Raw genomic sequence first — 14,296 nt, forward strand, 5'->3', positions numbered from 1 at the left:
GGCCGTATTTATGAGAAGAAAAGGGTGCCCCCGTTATGAGAAGCACTCGCAGGAAGCACTCGTTGTTCAGGGAAGGCTTCTGCATTCACCGCGCCACCTTACGCGTTTCGGGCCACGCCCTTCGTCAGAGGTATGCTGTGCGCGGCTCACCAAACACATGATTCCAGGTAAATTCCCTCTTTTATTTCATATACAGAACACGACTCAGGTGAGTGTATCCAGAGCATTATGGGACTTGGAGTTCAACATTCAAACCCAGGTGGGCTGTTGGTGAGATACGAGTCACAGTTCTTACAGCACGATGATCGCACTTTTGAATCCTTCACCCTCCTCCTGCTCCTTGCCGTAACTGTTTCCAATGCCGGCGGAACCAAATTGCATGGCGGTGCTCCTCCCGACCTGGGCTTGGCCGTATTTATGAGAAGAAAAGGGTGCCCCCGTTATGAGAAGCACTCGCAGGAAGCACTCGTTGTTCAGGGAAGGCTTCTGCATTCACCGCGCCACCTTACGCGTTTCGGGCCACGCCCTTCGTCAGAGGTATGCTGTGCGCGGCTCACCAAACACATGACTCCAGGTAAATTCCCTCTTTTATTTCATATACAGAACACGACTCAGGTGAGTGTATCCAGAGCATTATGGGACTTGGAGTTCAACATTCAAACCCAGGTGGGCTGTTGGTGAGATACGAGTCACAGTTCTTACAGCACGATGATCGCACTTTTGAATCCTTCACCCTCCTCCTGCTCCTTGCCGTAACTGTTTCCAATGCCGGCGGAACCAAATTGCATGGCGGTGCTCCTCCCGACCTGGGCTTGGCCGTATTTATGAGAAGAAAAGGGTGCCCCCGTTATGAGAAGCACTCGCAGGAAGCACTCGTTGTTCAGGGAAGGCTTCTGCATTCACCGCGCCACCTTACGCGTTTCGGGCCACGCCCTTCGTCAGAGGTATGCTGTGCGCGGCTCACCAAACACATGACTCCAGGTAAATTCCCTCTTTTATTTCATATACAGAACACGACTCAGGTGAGTGTATCCAGAGCATTATGGGACTTGGAGTTCAACATTCAAACCCAGGTGGGCTGTTGGTGAGATACGAGTCACAGTTCTTACAGCACGATGATCGCACTTTTGAATCCTTCACCCTCCTCCTGCTCCTTGCCGTAACTGTTTCCAATGCCGGCGGAACCAAATTGCATGGCGGTGCTCCTCCCGACCTGGGCTTGGCCGTATTTATGAGAAGAAAAGCCTTCCCTGAACAACGAATGCTTCCTGCGAGTGCTTCTCATAACGGGGGCACCCTTTTCTTCTCATAAATACGGCCAAGCCCAGGTCGGGAGGAGCACCGCCATGCAATTTGGTTCCGCCGGCATTGGAAACAGTTACGGCAAGGAGCAGGAGGAGGGTGAAGGATTCAAAAGTGCGATCATCGTGCTGTAAGAACTGTGACTCGTATCTCACCAACAGCCCACCTGGGTTTGAATGTTGAACTCCAAGTCCCATAATGCTCTGGATACACTCACCTGAGTCGTGTTCTGTATATGAAATAAAAGAGGGAATTTACCTGGAGTCATGTGTTTGGTGAGCCGCGCACAGCATACCTCTGACGAAGGGCGTGGCCCGAAACGCGTAAGGTGGCGCGGTGAATGCAGAAGCCTTCCCTGAACAACGAGTGCTTCCTGCGAGTGCTTCTCATAACGGGGGCACCCTTTTCTTCTCATAAATACGGCCAAGCCCAGGTCGGGAGGAGCACCGCCATGCAATTTGGTTCCGCCGGCATTGGAAACAGTTACGGCAAGGAGCAGGAGGAGGGTGAAGGATTCAAAAGTGCGATCATCGTGCTGTAAGAACTGTGACTCGTATCTCACCAACAGCCCACCTGGGTTTGAATGTTGAACTCCAAGTCCCATAATGCTCTGGATACACTCACCTGAGTCGTGTTCTGTATATGAAATAAAAGAGGGAATTTACTTGGAGTCATGTGTTTGGTGAGCCGCGCACAGCATACCTCTGACGAAGGGCGTGGCCCGAAACGCGTAAGGTGGCGCGGTGAATGCAGAAGCCTTCCCTGAACAACGAGTGCTTCCTGCGAGTGCTTCTCATAACGGGGGCACCCTTTTCTTCTCATAAATACGGCCAAGCCCAGGTCGGGAGGAGCACCGCCATGCAATTTGGTTCCGCCGGCATTGGAAACAGTTACGGCAAGGAGCAGGAGGAGGGTGAAGGATTCAAAAGTGCGATCATCGTGCTGTAAGAACTGTGACTCGTATCTCACCAACAGCCCACCTGGGTTTGAATGTTGAACTCCAAGTCCCATAATGCTCTGGATACACTCACCTGAGTCGTGTTCTGTATATGAAATAAAAGAGGGAATTTACCTGGAGTCATGTGTTTGGTGAGCCGCGCACAGCATACCTCTGACGAAGGGCGTGGCCCGAAACGCGTAAGGTGGCGCGGTGAATGCAGAAGCCTTCCCTGAACAACGAGTGCTTCCTGCGAGTGCTTCTCATAACGGGGGCACCCTTTTCTTCTCATAAATACGGCCAAGCCCAGGTCGGGAGGAGCACCGCCATGCAATTTGGTTCCGCCGGCATTGGAAACAGTTACGGCAAGGAGCAGGAGGAGGGTGAAGGATTCAAAAGTGCGATCATCGTGCTGTAAGAACTGTGACTCGTATCTCACCAACAGCCCACCTGGGTTTGAATGTTGAACTCCAAGTCCCATAATGCTCTGGATACACTCACCTGAGTCGTGTTCTGTATATGAAATAAAAGAGGGAATTTACCTGGAGTCATGTGTTTGGTGAGCCGCGCACAGCATACCTCTGACGAAGGGCGTGGCCCGAAACGCGTAAGGTGGCGCGGTGAATGCAGAAGCCTTCCCTGAACAACGAGTGCTTCCTGCGAGTGCTTCTCATAACGGGGGCACCCTTTTCTTCTCATAAATACGGCCAAGCCCAGGTCGGGAGGAGCACCGCCATGCAATTTGGTTCCGCCGGCATTGGAAACAGTTACGGCAAGGAGCAGGAGGAGGGTGAAGGATTCAAAAGTGCGATCATCGTGCTGTAAGAACTGTGACTCGTATCTCACCAACAGCCCACCTGGGTTTGAATGTTGAACTCCAAGTCCCATAATGCTCTGGATACACTCACCTGAGTCGTGTTCTGTATATGAAATAAAAGAGGGAATTTACCTGGAGTCATGTGTTTGGTGAGCCGCGCACAGCATACCTCTGACGAAGGGCGTGGCCCGAAACGCGTAAGGTGGCGCGGTGAATGCAGAAGCCTTCCCTGAACAACGAGTGCTTCCTGCGAGTGCTTCTCATAACGGGGGCACCCTTTTCTTCTCATAAATACGGCCAAGCCCAGGTCGGGAGGAGCACCGCCATGCAATTTGGTTCCGCCGGCATTGGAAACAGTTACGGCAAGGAGCAGGAGGAGGGTGAAGGATTCAAAAATGCGATCATCGTGCTGTAAGAACTGTGACTCGTATCTCACCAACAGCCCACCTGGGTTTGAATGTTGAACTCCAAGTCCCATAATGCTCTGGATACACTCACCTGAGTCGTGTTCTGTATATGAAATAAAAGAGGGAATTTACCTGGAGTCATGTGTTTGGTGAGCCGCGCACAGCATACCTCTGACGAAGGGCGTGGCCCGAAACGCGTAAGGTGGCGCGGTGAATGCAGAAGCCTTCCCTGAACAACGAGTGCTTCCTGCGAGTGCTTCTCATAACGGGGGCACCCTTTTCTTCTCATAAATACGGCCAAGCCCAGGTCGGGAGGAGCACCGCCATGCAATTTGGTTCCGCCGGCATTGGAAACAGTTACGGCAAGGAGCAGGAGGAGGGTGAAGGATTCAAAAGTGCGATCATCGTGCTGTAAGAACTGTGACTCGTATCTCACCAACAGCCCACCTGGGTTTGAATGTTGAACTCCAAGTCCCATAATGCTCTGGATACACTCACCTGAGTCGTGTTCTGTATATGAAATAAAAGAGGGAATTTACCTGGAGTCATGTGTTTGGTGAGCCGCGCACAGCATACCTCTGACGAAGGGCGTGGCCCGAAACGCGTAAGGTGGCGCGGTGAATGCAGAAGCCTTCCCTGAACAACGAGTGCTTCCTGCGAGTGCTTCTCATAACGGGGGCACCCTTTTCTTCTCATAAATACGGCCAAGCCCAGGTCGGGAGGAGCACCGCCATGCAATTTGGTTCCGCCGGCATTGGAAACAGTTACGGCAAGGAGCAGGAGGAGGCTGAAGGATTCAAAAGTGCGATCATCGTGCTGTAAGAACTGTGACTCGTATCTCACCAACAGCCCACCTGGGTTTGAATGTTGAACTCCAAGTCCCATAATGCTCTGGATACACTCACCTGAGTCGTGTTCTGTATATGAAATAAAAGAGGGAATTTACCTGGAGTCATGTGTTTGGTGAGCCGCGCACAGCATACCTCTGACGAAGGGCGTGGCCCGAAACGCGTAAGGTGGCGCGGTGAATGCAGAAGCCTTCCCTGAACAACGAGTGCTTCCTGCGAGTGCTTCTCATAACGGGGGCACCCTTTTCTTCTCATAAATACGGCCAAGCCCAGGTCGGGAGGAGCACCGCCATGCAATTTGGTTCCGCCGGCATTGGAAACAGTTACGGCAAGGAGCAGGAGGAGGGTGAAGGATTCAAAAGTGCGATCATCGTGCTGTAAGAACTGTGACTCGTATCTCACCAACAGCCCACCTGGGTTTGAATGTTGAACTCCAAGTCCCATAATGCTCTGGATACACTCACCTGAGTCGTGTTCTGTATATGAAATAAAAGAGGGAATTTACCTGGAGTCATGTGTTTGGTGAGCCGCGCACAGCATACCTCTGACGAAGGGCGTGGCCCGAAACGCGTAAGGTGGCGCGGTGAATGCAGAAGCCTTCCCTGAACAACGAGTGCTTCCTGCGAGTGCTTCTCATAACAGGGGCACCCTTTTCTTCTCATAAATACGGCCAAGCCCAGGTCGGGAGGAGCACCGCCATGCAATTTGGTTCCGCCGGCATTGGAAACAGTTACGGCAAGGAGCAGGAGGAGGGTGAAGGATTCAAAAATGCGATCATCGTGCTGTAAGAACTGTGACTCGTATCTCACCAACAGCCCACCTGGGTTTGAATGTTGAACTCCAAGTCCCATAATGCTCTGGATACACTCACCTGAGTCGTGTTCTGTATATGAAATAAAAGAGGGAATTTACCTGGAGTCATGTGTTTGGTGAGCCGCGCACAGCATACCTCTGACGAAGGGCGTGGCCCGAAACGCGTAAGGTGGCGCGGTGAATGCAGAAGCCTTCCCTGAACAACGAGTGCTTCCTGCGAGTGCTTCTCATAACGGGGGCACCCTTTTCTTCTCATAAATACGGCCAAGCCCAGGTCGGGAGGAGCACCGCCATGCAATTTGGTTCCGCCGGCATTGGAAACAGTTACGGCAAGGAGCAGGAGGAGGGTGAAGGATTCAAAAGTGCGATCATCGTGCTGTAAGAACTGTGACTCGTATCTCACCAACAGCCCACCTGGGTTTGAATGTTGAACTCCAAGTCCCATAATGCTCTGGATACACTCACCTGAGTCGTGTTCTGTATATGAAATAAAAGAGGGAATTTACCTGGAGTCATGTGTTTGGTGAGCCGCGCACAGCATACCTCTGACGAAGGGCGTGGCCCGAAACGCGTAAGGTGGCGCGGTGAATGCAGAAGCCTTCCCTGAACAACGAGTGCTTCCTGCGAGTGCTTCTCATAACGGGGGCACCCTTTTCTTCTCATAAATACGGCCAAGCCCAGGTCGGGAGGAGCACCGCCATGCAATTTGGTTCCGCCGGCATTGGAAACAGTTACGGCAAGGAGCAGGAGGAGGCTGAAGGATTCAAAAGTGCGATCATCGTGCTGTAAGAACTGTGACTCGTATCTCACCAACAGCCCACCTGGGTTTGAATGTTGAACTCCAAGTCCCATAATGCTCTGGATACACTCACCTGAGTCGTGTTCTGTATATGAAATAAAAGAGGGAATTTACCTGGAGTCATGTGTTTGGTGAGCCGCGCACAGCATACCTCTGACGAAGGGCGTGGCCCGAAACGCGTAAGGTGGCGCGGTGAATGCAGAAGCCTTCCCTGAACAACGAGTGCTTCCTGCGAGTGCTTCTCATAACGGGGGCACCCTTTTCTTCTCATAAATACGGCCAAGCCCAGGTCGGGAGGAGCACCGCCATGCAATTTGGTTCCGCCGGCATTGGAAACAGTTACGGCAAGGAGCAGGAGGAGGGTGAAGGATTCAAAAGTGCGATCATCGTGCTGTAAGAACTGTGACTCGTATCTCACCAACAGCCCACCTGGGTTTGAATGTTGAACTCCAAGTCCCATAATGCTCTGGATACACTCACCTGAGTCGTGTTCTGTATATGAAATAAAAGAGGGAATTTACCTGGAGTCATGTGTTTGGTGAGCCGCGCACAGCATACCTCTGACGAAGGGCGTGGCCCGAAACGCGTAAGGTGGCGCGGTGAATGCAGAAGCCTTCCCTGAACAACGAGTGCTTCCTGCGAGTGCTTCTCATAACGGGGGCACCCTTTTCTTCTCATAAATACGGCCAAGCCCAGGTCGGGAGGAGCACCGCCATGCAATTTGGTTCCGCCGGCATTGGAAACAGTTACGGCAAGGAGCAGGAGGAGGGTGAAGGATTCAAAAGTGCGATCATCGTGCTGTAAGAACTGTGACTCGTATCTCACCAACAGCCCACCTGGGTTTGAATGTTGAACTCCAAGTCCCATAATGCTCTGGATACACTCACCTGAGTCGTGTTCTGTATATGAAATAAAAGAGGGAATTTACCTGGAGTCATGTGTTTGGTGAGCCGCGCACAGCATACCTCTGACGAAGGGCGTGGCCCGAAACGCGTAAGGTGGCGCGGTGAATGCAGAAGCCTTCCCTGAACAACGAGTGCTTCCTGCGAGTGCTTCTCATAACGGGGGCACCCTTTTCTTCTCATAAATACGGCCAAGCCCAGGTCGGGAGGAGCACCGCCATGCAATTTGGTTCCGCCGGCATTGGAAACAGTTACGGCAAGGAGCAGGAGGAGGGTGAAGGATTCAAAAATGCGATCATCGTGCTGTAAGAACTGTGACTCGTATCTCACCAACAGCCCACCTGGGTTTGAATGTTGAACTCCAAGTCCCATAATGCTCTGGATACACTCACCTGAGTCGTGTTCTGTATATGAAATAAAAGAGGGAATTTACCTGGAGTCATGTGTTTGGTGAGCCGCGCACAGCATACCTCTGACGAAGGGCGTGGCCCGAAACGCGTAAGGTGGCGCGGTGAATGCAGAAGCCTTCCCTGAACAACGAGTGCTTCCTGCGAGTGCTTCTCATAACGGGGGCACCCTTTTCTTCTCATAAATACGGCCAAGCCCAGGTCGGGAGGAGCACCGCAATGCAATTTGGTTCCGCCGGCATTGGAAACAGTTACGGCAAGGAGCAGGAGGAGGGTGAAGGATTCAAAAGTGCGATCATCGTGCTGTAAGAACTGTGACTCGTATCTCACCAACAGCCCACCTGGGTTTGAATGTTGAACTCCAAGTCCCATAATGCTCTGGATACACTCACCTGAGTCGTGTTCTGTATATGAAATAAAAGAGGGAATTTACCTGGAGTCATGTGTTTGGTGAGCCGCGCACAGCATACCTCTGACGAAGGGCGTGGCCCGAAACGCGTAAGGTGGCGCGGTGAATGCAGAAGCCTTCCCTGAACAACGAGTGCTTCCTGCGAGTGCTTCTCATAACGGGGGCACCCTTTTCTTCTCATAAATACGGCCAAGCCCAGGTCGGGAGGAGCACCGCCATGCAATTTGGTTCCGCCGGCATTGGAAACAGTTACGGCAAGGAGCAGGAGGAGGGTGAAGGATTCAAAAGTGCGATCATCGTGCTGTAAGAACTGTGACTCGTATCTCACCAACAGCCCACCTGGGTTTGAATGTTGAACTCCAAGTCCCATAATGCTCTGGATACACTCACCTGAGTCGTGTTCTGTATATGAAATAAAAGAGGGAATTTACCTGGAGTCATGTGTTTGGTGAGCCGCGCACAGCATACCTCTGACGAAGGGCGTGGCCCGAAACGCGTAAGGTGGCGCGGTGAATGCAGAAGCCTTCCCTGAACAACGAGTGCTTCCTGCGAGTGCTTCTCATAACGGGGGCACCCTTTTCTTCTCATAAATACGGCCAAGCCCAGGTCGGGAGGAGCACCGCCATGCAATTTGGTTCCGCCGGCATTGGAAACAGTTACGGCAAGGAGCAGGAGGAGGGTGAAGGATTCAAAAGTGCGATCATCGTGCTGTAAGAACTGTGACTCGTATCTCACCAACAGCCCACCTGGGTTTGAATGTTGAACTCCAAGTCCCATAATGCTCTGGATACACTCACCTGAGTCGTGTTCTGTATATGAAATAAAAGAGGGAATTTACCTGGAGTCATGTGTTTGGTGAGCCGCGCACAGCATACCTCTGACGAAGGGCGTGGCCCGAAACGCGTAAGGTGGCGCGGTGAATGCAGAAGCCTTCCCTGAACAACGAGTGCTTCCTGCGAGTGCTTCTCATAACGGGGGCACCCTTTTCTTCTCATAAATACGGCCAAGCCCAGGTCGGGAGGAGCACCGCCATGCAATTTGGTTCCGCCGGCATTGGAAACAGTTACGGCAAGGAGCAGGAGGAGGGTGAAGGATTCAAAAGTGCGATCATCGTGCTGTAAGAACTGTGACTCGTATCTCACCAACAGCCCACCTGGGTTTGAATGTTGAACTCCAAGTCCCATAATGCTCTGGATACACTCACCTGAGTCGTGTTCTGTATATGAAATAAAAGAGGGAATTTACCTGGAGTCATGTGTTTGGTGAGCCGCGCACAGCATACCTCTGACGAAGGGCGTGGCCCGAAACGCGTAAGGTGGCGCGGTGAATGCAGAAGCCTTCCCTGAACAACGAGTGCTTCCTGCGAGTGCTTCTCATAACGGGGGCACCCTTTTCTTCTCATAAATACGGCCAAGCCCAGGTCGGGAGGAGCACCGCCATGCAATTTGGTTCCGCCGGCATTGGAAACAGTTACGGCAAGGAGCAGGAGGAGGGTGAAGGATTCAAAAGTGCGATCATCGTGCTGTAAGAACTGTGACTCGTATCTCACCAACAGCCCACCTGGGTTTGAATGTTGAACTCCAAGTCCCATAATGCTCTGGATACACTCACCTGAGTCGTGTTCTGTATATGAAATAAAAGAGGGAATTTACCTGGAGTCATGTGTTTGGTGAGCCGCGCACAGCATACCTCTGACGAAGGGCGTGGCCCGAAACGCGTAAGGTGGCGCGGTGAATGCAGAAGCCTTCCCTGAACAACGAGTGCTTCCTGCGAGTGCTTCTCATAACGGGGGCACCCTTTTCTTCTCATAAATACGGCCAAGCCCAGGTCGGGAGGAGCACCGCCATGCAATTTGGTTCCGCCGGCATTGGAAACAGTTACGGCAAGGAGCAGGAGGAGGGTGAAGGATTCAAAAGTGCGATCATCGTGCTGTAAGAACTGTGACTCGTATCTCACCAACAGCCCACCTGGGTTTGAATGTTGAACTCCAAGTCCCATAATGCTCTGGATACACTCACCTGAGTTGTGTTCTGTATATGAAATAAAAGAGGGAATTTACCTGGAGTCATGTGTTTGGTGAGCCGCGCACAGCATACCTCTGACGAAGGGCGTGGCCCGAAACACGTAAGGTGGCGCGGTGAATGCAGAAGCCTTCCCTGAACAACGAGTGCTTCCTGCGAGTGCTTCTCATAACGGGGGCACCCTTTTCTTCTCATAAATACGGCCAAGCCCAGGTCGGGAGGAGCACCGCCATGCAATTTGGTTCCGCCGGCATTGGAAACAGTTACGGCAAGGAGCAGGAGGAGGGTGAAGGATTCAAAAGTGCGATCATCGTGCTGTAAGAACTGTGACTCGTATCTCACCAACAGCCCACCTGGGTTTGAATGTTGAACTCCAAGTCCCATAATGCTCTGGATACACTCACCTGAGTCGTGTTCTGTATATGAAATAAAAGAGGGAATTTACCTGGAGTCATGTGTTTGGTGAGCCGCGCACAGCATACCTCTGACGAAGGGCGTGGCCCGAAACGCGTAAGGTGGCGCGGTGAATGCAGAAGCCTTCCCTGAACAACGAGTGCTTCCTGCGAGTGCTTCTCATAACGGGGGCACCCTTTTCTTCTCATAAATACGGCCAAGCCCAGGTCGGGAGGAGCACCGCCATGCAATTTGGTTCCGCCGGCATTGGAAACAGTTACGGCAAGGAGCAGGAGGAGGGTGAAGGATTCAAAAGTGCGATCATCGTGCTGTAAGAACTGTGACTCGTATCTCACCAACAGCCCACCTGGGTTTGAATGTTGAACTCCAAGTCCCATAATGCTCTGGATACACTCACCTGAGTCGTGTTCTGTATATGAAATAAAAGAAGGAATTTACCTGGAGTCATGTGTTTGGTGAGCCGCGCACAGCATACCTCTGACGAAGGGCGTGGCCCGAAACGCGTAAGGTGGCGCGGTGAATGCAGAAGCCTTCCCTGAACAACGAGTGCTTCCTGCGAGTGTTTCTCATAACGGGGGCACCCTTTTCTTCTCATAAATACGGCCAAGCCCAGGTCGGGAGGAGCACCGCCATGCAATTTGGTTCCGCCGGCATTGGAAACAGTTACGGCAAGGAGCAGGAGGAGGGTGAAGGATTCAAAAGTGCGATCATCGTGCTGTAAGAACTGTGACTCGTATCTCACCAACAGCCCACCTGGGTTTGAATGTTGAACTCCAAGTCCCATAATGCTCTGGATACACTCACCTGAGTCGTGTTCTGTATATGAAATAAAAGAGGGAATTTACCTGGAGTCATGTGTTTGGTGAGCCGCGCACAGCATACCTCTGACGAAGGGCGTGGCCCGAAACGCGTAAGGTGGCGCGGTGAATGCAGAAGCCTTCCCTGAACAACGAGTGCTTCCTGCGAGTGCTTCTCATAACGGGGGCACCCTTTTCTTCTCATATATATATATATATATATATATATATATTATCTACTGGCGGTCGCCAGTAGATAGTTATAGTAAGGACCTATTTTCCATAGGAAATCCGCAACATTCTATTCCCAATAAGTCTGGCGCCGGTTGACGTTCCTCGCGAAATTTTCCAAACTTTTGCCCAGCTCCGCTCCACTTCTACCCTGAAAGTTTCGTGGTGATTCGTCAAGCGGGGGCCGAGAAAAAAGGGGGGTCCCAAAACGCGTTTTCCCCATGCAATTTCCCATAGGATCTGTTGTCGCAGCTACAGCCCGAACCTCTGAACGGAATGACACCAAATTTGGCAAAGAGGTAGTCCTCAGTTCGTGCCTTTTGCATAAATGGTGTGAATCCGTTCAGTAGTTTCTGAGAAAATTAGAGTTAAAAGTACATAAATATCTATGGCCGGGGAGGATCCGCGGCCCCTACCAGCACCATAAGCGCACCCTCCCCTAACCGAGCACGCACCCTCCTGATCACGCGCTGAATGTTAATTGGCTGTCGAGTGTCTGTCTACATTCGAAACCAGGAACTGTTGGCGGCCATTTTCTGCCTCGGTAGAAGTGAGGCTGAAGAAGCAAGGGGAATAAGTGTGTAAAACATATAAAGGGGGCAGAGTGGAAATACTCTGACCCTCTAGAGGTGCTTAGGGGGTCCCAGAGGGACCCCCTGGTGCCTCCTTTTAAAAAAAAAAACGGCGAAATGCGTGCACGGTGCGCGCATCCTATCGCGTTGGATGCACGGATTCTCTCGCGTTGGGTTCGCGGATCCAAGGGGAAAAAAAATGAAATTGTTGGGAGATAAAGATTAAGGTTAAGTGTTTTGTTCTTGAGTGGCTCTAAAAAGAGCCGTTGTGTTCATTGAGAGTTTTTGGTACTTATAAGTAAGTACCTATACAGAGTCTAAAGTTGTTGAGGAAGACTCTGTTTCCTTCATCAGTAAAGTGTACTCCATCTCTCCTATACATCTCTTGCATATGAAAGCGCAGATTGTTATTGTAAATGGACCCCATTCTGTAGTCTCGGAGAAAAGCAGAAACAGATTTATTCACATGTTTCCTAGCTTTCTCAATCTGTGGACAAAAATGATCGGACCAGTTCCATTTCGGCCTTTGGCATATGTTAGAATACACAAAGGCAGTTTTTCGGGAAAAGTGAAATCAGTTCTGCAAAGGTGTCCTTCATAAGCATTTCCAGACCTACCCCAGTCAAAGTGCCTAGGTCATTGCCACCACAGTGCACTATTATGAGGTCAGGGTGTTGGATATGCATGAAGGATTTCACCAATGACATCAATTGGTGCCATTTTAACCCTCTCTGTCCAATCCATTTAATGTCTACATTTGGCAAACCTAGGTCTTTGTGAATGCCTTTGTTTTCTGCATACCTTTGGCTCCAGAAAATGTAGCTGTGTCCCACAATCCACACTCTAAGCCTCTTGTAAGGAGGTCTGGATGCACTCAGATGGTCTCTGTAAATGAAATGGCAGTTTGGAAAGTAAGATGTTTCTAAAATGGTGGCTAAGATGCAATTTTGAAAAAAGACACGAAATCATTCGTTGTTTGACAACCTTCTACACTGAAAGGTAGGGTGTATATTTCTGTTTTTTAAACACATGATTCTTATTGGTTAACAAAAACTGATTGTAATGAACATTATATATGATTCACTGAAAAAACCAAAGGTTTCAGGGGCGTTATAGTTAGGAATTGGCATTTAAAAAACCTTAGAAATTCACTGAAAAAACCATAGGTTTCAGGGGTGTTATAGTTAGCTGGACATTTCCCTCGTACAAAACCCTAGAAATTCCCCAGTTATAGCTAGTTGAGCTAACTATAACTTGCGCCCCCGCAATGCACTGCTGATGACGTCACATATTACATCACACATGACATGGTCAGTGACATCACTGATGACATCACTGATGACATCTCAAATGGCATCACTCATGACATCAATGATGACGTCATCCAGTGACTGTGTGTTTCTGTAAAGTTTAAATATGTTTTATATATTTATAGTGAAAGAACCTGTGGAAGAATGAGTGGGTGTACAAGTGTGTGAATGGATGATTTTCTAGGTGCGTAACTGACTCTATAAGTGAGTCATTAAATGTATCTTACTGCAGACTAGTGACTAAACTGTGTGAATGTCTGTATGTGTCTGTGTGTAGGTGTATAAGTGGCTGCATGGTTTTGTGAATACCTATATGAGTGTCTATATGGGTTATTGATTGGTTGTCTGAGTATCTGTATGAGTGCCTGAGTGTTTGTGTGGGTAGGGTGTGTGTGACTCTGTGCAGAGATGTGTGAGTGGGTGTTTCTATGGGTGCATGGTTTTAAGATTGCATCTGTGATGAACTGTATGGTTGGGTGAGTGCATGTATGGGTGTGTTAGGGATTGAATGTATATCTCAGTGGTACATGTGTGACTAACTACATATGTGAAAGGCAGTATATATGTGTGTAAGAGTATATAAGTGGGTATATGTGAGAGTGTGTGACTGTGAGAGTGGCTGTATGGATGAGTATGTGCTTGTATCAATGATTGTATAAGAGCGTAAGAATGTGGTACTATTTTTATGAGTAAGTGAACTTGAGTGTGTTTAACTGTATAGGTGAGTAAATTCGACTGTGTTTAATTACTTGCACGACTGACTAGGTGTGTCAGTACCTCAATGGATGATTGGCGGTGTGTGAGTGTCTATATAGGTGTATAAATGCATATGATAGTCTTGTACGGAGGGACTGTCAGTATGAGTGACTGTACAGGTGAGTGAGTGGAGGTGTATGTAAACCTAAGAGTTAATGAGTGGGTATGTAGTTATTGGTATTGGAGTATCTATGGTTTTCAAAATGGCCGTCTGAAATTTTGAGTCGGTGTATCAAAGGTTAAATTAGGGTGTGAGAAGATGCACTAATTTATCACATGGATGATGTCATCAGTGATGTCATTTGAGATGTCATCAGTGATGTCATCAGTGATGTCACTGACCATGTCATGAGTGATGTAATATGTGACGTCATCAGCAGTGTATTGCGGGGGCGCAAGTTATAGTTAGCTGAACTAACTATAACAGGGGAATTTCTAGGGTTTCGTACGAGGGAAATGTCCAGCTAACTATAACACCCCTGAAACCTATGTTTTTTTCAGTGAATATATATATATATATATATATATATATATATATATATATATATATATAT

General features: G+C 49.7%; 1 protein-coding gene across 1 annotated transcript in view; it reads left to right on the forward strand.

The window, feature by feature from the left end:
- The window catches only part of LOC146822537 (N-acetylneuraminylgalactosylglucosyl-glucoside beta-1,4-N- acetylgalactosaminyltransferase 2-like), an 811,926-nt gene that overhangs the window by 673,459 nt on the left and 124,171 nt on the right, over positions 1-14,296 (forward strand). The window lies entirely within an intron of this gene.

This window comes from Triturus cristatus, chromosome 6 (assembly GCF_964204655.1).
Source record: "Triturus cristatus chromosome 6, aTriCri1.1, whole genome shotgun sequence".
In the NCBI taxonomy this organism is placed as follows: Eukaryota; Metazoa; Chordata; class Amphibia; order Caudata; family Salamandridae; genus Triturus; species Triturus cristatus.